Source organism: Cervus canadensis, chromosome 20, assembly GCF_019320065.1.
Source record: "Cervus canadensis isolate Bull #8, Minnesota chromosome 20, ASM1932006v1, whole genome shotgun sequence".
Classification (NCBI taxonomy): Eukaryota; Metazoa; Chordata; class Mammalia; order Artiodactyla; family Cervidae; genus Cervus; species Cervus canadensis.
In genome coordinates, this window is record NC_057405.1 from 27,187,838 (window position 1) to 27,196,721 (window position 8,884).

Genomic DNA, 8,884 nt, shown 5'->3' on the forward strand with positions numbered 1-8,884 from the left:
CCAAAAAATAATCTGTCACTGTTTCCATTGTTTCCCCATCTATTTGCCATGAAATGATGGGACCAGATGCCATGATCTTAGGTTTCTGAATGTTGAGTTTTAAGCCAACATTTTTACTCTCCTCTTTCACTTTCATCAAGAGGCTCTTTAGTTCTTCTTCATTTTCTGCCATAAAGGTGATGTCATCTGTGTATCTGAGGTTATTGATATTTCTCCTGGCAATCTTGATTCCAGCTTGATAATTGCTTCCCAAATTGCCGTTTTTTTGTGTGTGTCCAGGTTTCACACAGTGTTTCCTTAAACAAAGAAGCTACATGATCAGTAATTTTGAGAAAGTTAGGTGTGGTGTGGGTATTTAAAGTATTTAAAGACTCCAAGAAGTCTGTCAGTAAATAAATCAGACTGTCTTGTTTAAACCAGAATTTTTCAACCTAAGAGATCATAGCATCCATTTTCCTCAATAATTCTTTTTAGGATTCCATTAATCACATTCCAAAGAACTTATGTTGGGAAATAATTAGTCATATACATACTTATGGTGCATGAGTGGGAAATAAGTTCTATTGTATTTAAATCTCTGTACATGAGACTATTTGGTACTGTTTTACTTGACTATAACTAGTGCACTTATTACTGCGAAGAACAGTTGGTTCTATTACCTCTACATTCATCCCAAACCTGTCATTTTCTGACATAGCCTTTGTTCAAGTGTCTATCATCCTTCACCTGAATTATTTTGAACACATCTAACTCATCTTCTTGTTTCCACTTCTGTTTCTGTACAATCTGTTTTCCGCTAAGCAAGTAGAGAAGTATTTGAAGTACTTTTTTAAAATTGGGAATCAGGTCACACCTGCTATGGGCTGAATTTTGCCTCCCCAAATTCATACATTGAAATCTCAGCCTCCAGGACCTCAGAATGTGTGTGTATTTGGAGACAGGACTTTTAAAGAAGAAATTAAGGTCATATGGGTGGATCCTAATTCAATACAACTGGTGTCTTTGCAAGAGGACATTAAGACACAGATAGACACAAAGGAAAGATGGTGAAAAGATGCTGAAAGAAGATGGCCATCTGCAAGTCAAGGAGAGGCCCTCAGAAGGCTGCCCACACTTTGATTTGGACTTCTAGCCTCCAGAACTGGGAAGAATTAAATTTCTGTTGTTTGAGCCCCTCAATTTGTGGAGCTTTGTAATGGCAAACTTAGCAAATTAATTAAAATGTCCTATCCTGTTTAAAATATTTCAGTAACTAAATACAATCTAAACTTCTTCCCTAGCACAGAAGCGGCTGCATTTTTGGTGGCTCAGACGAAAAAGAGTCTGCCTGTCTGCGGAGACTAGCATTTGATCCCTAGGTCAGGAAGATCCCCTGGAGAAGGAAATGGCAACCCACTCCAGTATTCTTGCCTGGAAAATCCCATGGGTGGAGGAGCCTGGCAGGCTACAGACCATGGGGTCACAAAGAGTTGAACACGCCTGAGCAGCTTCACTTTCACGTTCACTCTTAACTTTCTTCATTCACCTCCAGCAACACTGCTTTTATTTCTTTCATTAAACATGGTAAAATTGTTACTTCATCAAGTCATTTGCACTTGCTCTTCCTTCAGTCTAGAAAACTCTATAATGTGGTATGGTGTTATATATAATAACAAAATTAGAAACATCTTACTTGTCCAACAATGGGAAACAGTTCAATGAATCATTATATCACACAAATGACAATATTCATTCCATCTTGTTTCAGGTATTATACTTCCAAAAATCTGTCCCCCACTGGACATAAAACATGAGATTAGGTGCTCCACACACCCTTAGCCACAGGATAGATGTTTTGACCTAAGCCAGGCCAGTGGAATATTATCCTCAATTTTTAATATTTTCAGATCAAAGGAAGAGAGAATGAGATAGTCACTTACTCACTTTATAGCAGGTCCCTAGACAGGACCTTGAGCAGTTTCTGCTCATAAGGTCCCCCTGGTTTGTCTGGTTCCTACCATGGATGAGACCATGCTAGGTTCTACTGTTCTGCCTTCTGGTTGTCAAAATAGTTCACTACTTCTACTGGGGCTTAGAGCCAACCCAAAATATGCAAAAGCAATATATTGATTCTTTTGAATTAAGATTACTTAAGAAACAGCCAATGCAAGATGGACACTTCGACCCTACTTTCTGAGTCCTTGAAAGCAGGAAGCAAATCTCTTATGTAAAACATAACAATGCCCTTGCTGCCACAGATAGGGAATTGGGGCCAAGAAGCCTGTAAAAACATACCTTGTTACTTCCTTACTAATTGACTATTCCAAGCCCAAGTTCTTGTTTAGATTCTTTACTAATTAAGAACCCCAAATTTCTTTGTCCCATCAATTGCAAATATATATATTTTTCATATAAAAAGTATAAAAATTCCTTACTTTGGATACTTTATGGGTCTTACTTCTTTGATCCCTCCATGTGCACAAATTAAATTTTTTTCCTCCTTTTAATCTGTCTTGTGTCAATTTAAGTATTCCACCAGCTGAAAGAACTCAAGAAGGTAAGGGGGAAGTTTCCCCTCCCCTACACTCCCATACTTGTTTGTGAATAGATATTGCTATGAGAGTCCTTCATTGCCCTACCAAACTAAACCTTTCCTTTAGGATCTCACAGCTCATCCAACAATTGAGCAAATAAAAGCATAACACCAAGCCCAGCATCTCCCTGGTGACATGGATTCTTAAAGATACAGTCCCCTATGCCATTTAAGTTCTTAAATATTTTGATTATTTCTTCTTTCTATCCTAACTGAGTCCCTCTGATCTTGTATGTTCACTTATATTTTTCCTTTAACTTTATATTTGCTATTTTTTTAATTCAGTATTTGTGGTGACAAAAGTATCTGTGGTTATTTGATGTGCTCTAAGTTTTGTTTTCAACTTAAATCATGTTTGAAAAAGTCAGAAAATTCTTAATGCTAAATTAAAAATAAGTGTACAGAACTATATGATGCCCACATTTATTTAAAATATATTTTGAAATATTGACACAAATAAAATATTGAGATCCATACAAAATGTCAAATACAACAAAATCTTATAATGATCATTTTTTGGTATTGGCATTCATAGGAGATACTTATTTTTCCTTTTTTTTTTTCTTTCAAAAATGCATTTCTGTTTGTGTATACTTTAAAAGTATAACTTAAAAATTAGTTAGGTTGGCCTAAAGCTCCATCAAGGGGCTTCGCTGTGTCAGGTCCTATTGTAGGTAAATCCACACCCTTATAATTAATGATTACTATATGTCATAGATGTTTTAAGCTTCTGTGGAGATGAGAGATTTCCTCAAGATCACAATATAAATAGTTGAATGGAACTGGAAGCCATGTACTCTCACACATTTCTTCCCTTAAGCCACCGTGCCTAATTAATGCAGTAGAATTCCTGGGTTAGAGCTACTACTGATTGTTAATATTTCAATTGCACACATTGATCTTCTTCGCCTCATATATCTACGTAATATTCATCAAATTCACGTGCAATTCTTGCTGATTATCTTGACAAACTGACTGGATGTTAATTTACATAGTCTTACAAGATGATAGATTATATGGTTACCCAATTTTTAGAGGTTGTGTCCATTCTCAATGTACAGTTGTTTGGGGGAAATAGTCCTTCAGCTACCACTGGCCTTCTCTGTATTACTAGAGTGTACCTAGGGACAATTTCTACCTAGGGAGCACAGTAACACAAATGCATTTGATTTTCAAGGCAAAAACTGGGAGACAGGGTGGTATTATCGTAGGTAGTTTTTAGCTAGGTTTTTCTTGGATGAATGCTTTGAAAAATACCACACGGCCATAAAATTCTGGAAACAAAACTCACTTCAAAATGTTGAATTGGGTTTCTAAACCAGCAGACAGAAAGGGTTATGTTCAACAGCCAAGCCTTCTGGTGAAACATAGTTAGCACTGGGCCTGGTTTCACATTTAATGCAAGGAAGAAATGCCTCTTGGATGCCTCACTTCCCAGCATGGAAGGTTCTGAGGATCATCTGCCAAGTGGGTAGATTAAATGCTATACAGGAACATTATTTTTTTTAACATGACAACAACAAAACCTTATTCACTTACAGTTCTGGAGTTTACAAGTCCTAAATCAAGGCATCAGGAGGGCCATATGCCTGCTGACACCTATAAGGGAAAAGCCTTACCCCTCTGGCCTCCAGCAATCCTTGGCTTACCTTGGCTTGTAGAGACATCCCTCCAATCTCTGCCTCTGTTGTAACATAGTCTTCTTTTCCTTGTGTATGTCTGTGTCTCTTCTCCATCTTTTATAAGGACATTAGTCATTCTGGATTAAGAGCCCACCCTATTTCAGCATGACCTCATCTTATTTAATTATATCTTCAGCCACCCTATTTCAAAATGAAGTCATAAACACAGGAACATTTTTATGAAACTTTCTGGACTTCTTTTCCAGAGGGGAAAAATGCTAAAGTTATTGTAAATAAATATATTTTGAAGTGAATTATAGTTTCATTATAAATTAATAGCCTTATTAAGTTCACAGTTTGATAACAGGTACGAATTACTTGGGAATTTGTGGCTACCACTGGCCAATTGAATGTCTATGGTATTACAGGTGGCCTCTGAACTTGTCCCCAAGGTTCTCTGCTGGTGATCTCTCTCTCCTCATCTCCAGGCCAAACTCAGAGGAGCTGATGGAGTGTTTGGAACAACCAATATGTGGAAGCAGCCTGGGTCCCTGAATAACCTGGTTGGCTACCTATCAAATAATTGACACAAATGAGAAATAAACTTGATTGTGATAACAAATACATGTGTGTGTATATATATATACACACACACACACATATGCATATATATGTATATATACACATATGTATATGTATACATATGTATATGTATACATATATATATACGTGTATTTGTTACATATGTACATATGTATACATATATATGGGTAGATAGGTATTTATACATTCATAATATGTAAAAATGCCCATAATAGCTATAATAAAATAAGGAACTCTCCAAATGCCCATGTGGCGCAAGTGATAAAGAATCCACCTGCCAACGGAGGTGACGTAACAAACTCGGGTCCCATCCCTGGGTGGCAAAGATGCTCTGGAGGAGGAAATGGCACCTCACTCCAGTATTCTTGCCTGGAGAATCCCATGGGCAGAGGAGGCCGGTGGGCTATAGTCCACGAGGTCTTAAAGAGTCGGACACAACTGAGCGCACAGCACACAAATGCCATAAGAAAAAAAAATGCCCTATTGAACCTGAATGAAGAGGAAACCCATCTAGAGTGGCTGCAACAGAGGAGAGGCCGTCTTTTCTAGGAAGCATTCTCTGACAACTCGTTCTTGACTAAAGCCTCTTACTTGATCTGGTGTAAAGCCCACTAGGCTTTCTTGTCTGACACCCAGCTGTACACTCAGCTCCCCCGGGGCAGGACTGTATCTAATTTATCTCTGACTACCTCATACTTCCCGGGTGGCCCTAGTGGCAAAGAACATACCTGCTAGTGCAGGAGACATAAGAGATGCAAGTTCGATCCCTGAGTCAGGAAGATCCCTGGAGAAGGGCGTAGCAGCCCACTCTGGCTTTCTAGCCTGGGGAGTCCCAAGGACAGAGGAGCCTGGTGGGTTATGGTCCATTAGGTCGCAAAGAGTCAGACACCGCTGAAGCGACTTGGCACAACTTGTTCCTGCTTGATGCCAGACACTCAGCAGTCTCTCAGCAAACAGCTCTTTAAGGAGTGATATATGAAAATGAGAAACACTTCATGCTTAGAGAGAGCAGTAGAGGTGAAATTTGTTGCATAATAGAATTTCAATGAGTGAAAGCTGTGATGAGAATGTTTCAAACAGAGCAGACAGCGTGAGCAGTGGGTACAAAAGCAGGTAAGCCATGCTATCTAAGACAGGCTCAAGGACTGATGATGTTACAAGGAAGGAGTCTTTGGTACTATATTTTTATATAGAAATTTACACTCCTTCGTGATTATTAGCAGGATGAGCCCAGACCTTTATCTACTGGTATTTGCCTCTTTAGTGTCTTTAGTGTGAGTATGTAAATTGAGATAAATAGCACAAAGAACTTGGATAACATTCTCAAAAATAAAGCCATATAAAATTATAGTCTTAAAATGATAGTGGCATCTGTGTGTAGAAAACAAAGTTGATGAATATTTCAGTAAAACTAACTTCTTACTCTGATAACTGACAAATAAGAAAAATGCAAAACAAAGTATCATAATGATATTGTAGATATCAAAATAACTTACCAGTAAGATCAGCATTTTGTTCAATTAGTTAGCATTTTACTAACAAATCATGTAAAATCATTTATTTGTCCAAAGTATATTTTTTTATTAAGTGTATAGTATGAGTCAGGCGTTGTTCCTAGCGCTGGTTATGCACTAGGAAGAAAATAAACCTGTCTTGTTTGGGAATTAGGGAATGTTGGTGTAGATAGGGGAGGAAATAAATTGTGGAAAGTGATAGATCAAAATGAGTACTATGAAAAAAAGCTACAGAATGTGAAGATTTGAAATAACTGTGGGGACCACTTGGACAAAATCAGTAGAAAGGCTTTTCTATCAAGGCAATTTTTAAGCTAAGACACATGAGGGGAAGAACCAGGCAGGCAGGATGGGGAGGTGTGTTCTAAGCCAGTGACTCACATGTGTCATTTATCTCAGCTATTGATCAGGGTATCTGCCCTTTCTTCTTCCTCAAATATTTGGTGTGTGGCTCTCTTAGATAAATCAGTGTGTTTAGTGATTAAAGAGATAGAAAGTAGACCAGACACATTTCTTATCTTCAGGAAGCTTAGAGTAAATGGAAGGATAGTAAATTCGAAGTTGTGACTGACAGTGGAATGCCGACTTGTCAGAGGTGCTTGTGAAATATTTAGGAAATTTGCAAACTGGTTATTACACAGTTAGTAACTTGAAATTGGCACCGATGAGAATACTGACACTACAATCATTGGCAAAACTACAAATTAGGGTGTTTTTCCCTCCAGATGGTTGGTGGTTAAATATTTACCAGTACTTTACTGGTTGTGAGCAAAACTGACTCAGAGGAGGAACAGAGGCTGTTGTCTGTCTTTGGTTTCCTGTGCGCGACTCCTATCAGTTGTTTAAGTGGGGTGTGATTTTAAAACAGCAAAGAGAGGATTAAGTCATAGCTCCATCTTGATTTTGGTAATCCAGAGGGCTTTCAGCAGCGTTTACAGTTGGAAACTTAAGACTGTAAATGTGATAAGATCGCGGGCCGTATGGTTCTTACTCTCCACTCACCCCAAGCATCCACCGTATCTGTGACCACGGCTGACCTGTGTTTTCTCTCCCTCAGCCCTCTCCCCATCACGCTGTCCATCTGTCCCAGCCAGCTATCTTTCTTAAAAGTACGATATGATAGCTCCCATCCTAGGAAAGAAATTCTTCCTTTACCTCACAAGCTCATATCTCCGTAGCTCTGTTTCTTCGTCCCTTGTTCTCCTGAGAGGACTGTCTCTCTGTCCCCAAATCCTTATTTCGTGTTCTCCTTTGAATCAGCTACAGGCAGCTTTTGTCTTCACTTCACTAAACTCTTCCTGTGAAGGGCGCGAGTACAAAGAGAGTTTTCAGTCCGCGCCTTCCTCGGTCTTTCAGGGGAATTTGGCACAGAGAGTGACGCATCCCTCTTCAAATTCTTGCTTGTGTGAGAGGCACGTTCTCCCTATTCTTCCCCACCTCGCTGGCCACTCCCAAGTCTCCTTGGCTCATCCAGATTCCAAAACCTAAATTCAGAAGCTCCCCAGGGTCCAGTCATCGAAAATCACTTTTCTCTGTTTACATTCATTGCCATCTATGGAGTTGATGACTCCGAAACACTATTTCCAGGCTGACTGTTCTGAGTTCTCAGCCCCCAGCACAGCAGGAAAAGCTCTTTCCATAATTTGGCCTCTGCCTTGCTCTCCATCACTGTCTCCTGCTCTTCTCCTGACTCTCCACCCTTTATCACACCAGACTTCTTCTTTTTTTTCTTAAAGTAATAAAGCTGAGTTGTTTCCTCAGGACCTTTTATTTGAGGTTTTGTCTGCTTGGAATATTCCAGACCTATTTCTTTCATGACCTACTGTCATATGTCATTCAAGGTTCAACTCAAGTGTTACCTTCCTGACCACTTCTTCTAAAATGGCAGCATTATTGGCTTACACTTATTTATTTTTCTTCATACTGTTATTATAATATTATATAACTCATTATTTAATATAGTATGTGTCAGTGTATTTTCTAAGATATCAGTTGGTACAATATTATCTATTTATTGCATACTACATAGCATAAAATTGAAAAATATAACTTCATGTATAATATAACAATACAATGTGATGTAATATAATAAATCACTAGAATGTAAGCTCCTTGAGAATGAAACCTTCCTTCCATTACTTACAAACTACAGTGTCTGACATATAGTAAGAATTCAAATTTTTCTGAATGACTGAAAAAAATTAATAAACATCAATGATCCTCTCGTATTCTTTTTATGTAGTAATTTTTCACCCTTCCTCACTCCCTCATCACCCCACTTTTTTCCATTGAAGACACAATGTTCACCTCTAGGCCATTCAGCAATAATAATAATAGGGCAGTATTTGAATCCAGATCTTTTCATTATTTTGTACTTTGAATCTATTTTTTCCCATTTATAGTGCCACTGAAACAATAATATTTCTTAGATGATATCCATTCATGTATAATATGGCTCCCTACTGGAATTTCTGGCCACTGAATTTATTTATTAGGAAGATCTATTGAATATCTCCACTCGCTTGGCATTTGAGATCCAAAAACAAACGAATACTGTTTTTGCATTCAACGAA

General features: G+C 38.3%; 1 long non-coding RNA gene across 1 annotated transcript; it reads right to left on the reverse strand.

Moving 5' to 3' along the window:
* Window positions 1-268: 268 nt before the first annotated feature.
* Window positions 269-7,960, reverse strand: LOC122422642. The gene is made up of 3 exons (XR_006263925.1): window positions 7,467-7,960; window positions 4,222-4,395; window positions 269-296 (listed from the first exon to the last, which is right to left on the reverse strand). It is a non-coding gene; the product is annotated as an uncharacterized LOC122422642 (long non-coding RNA).
* Between the last annotated feature and the right edge of the window lie 924 nt (window positions 7,961-8,884).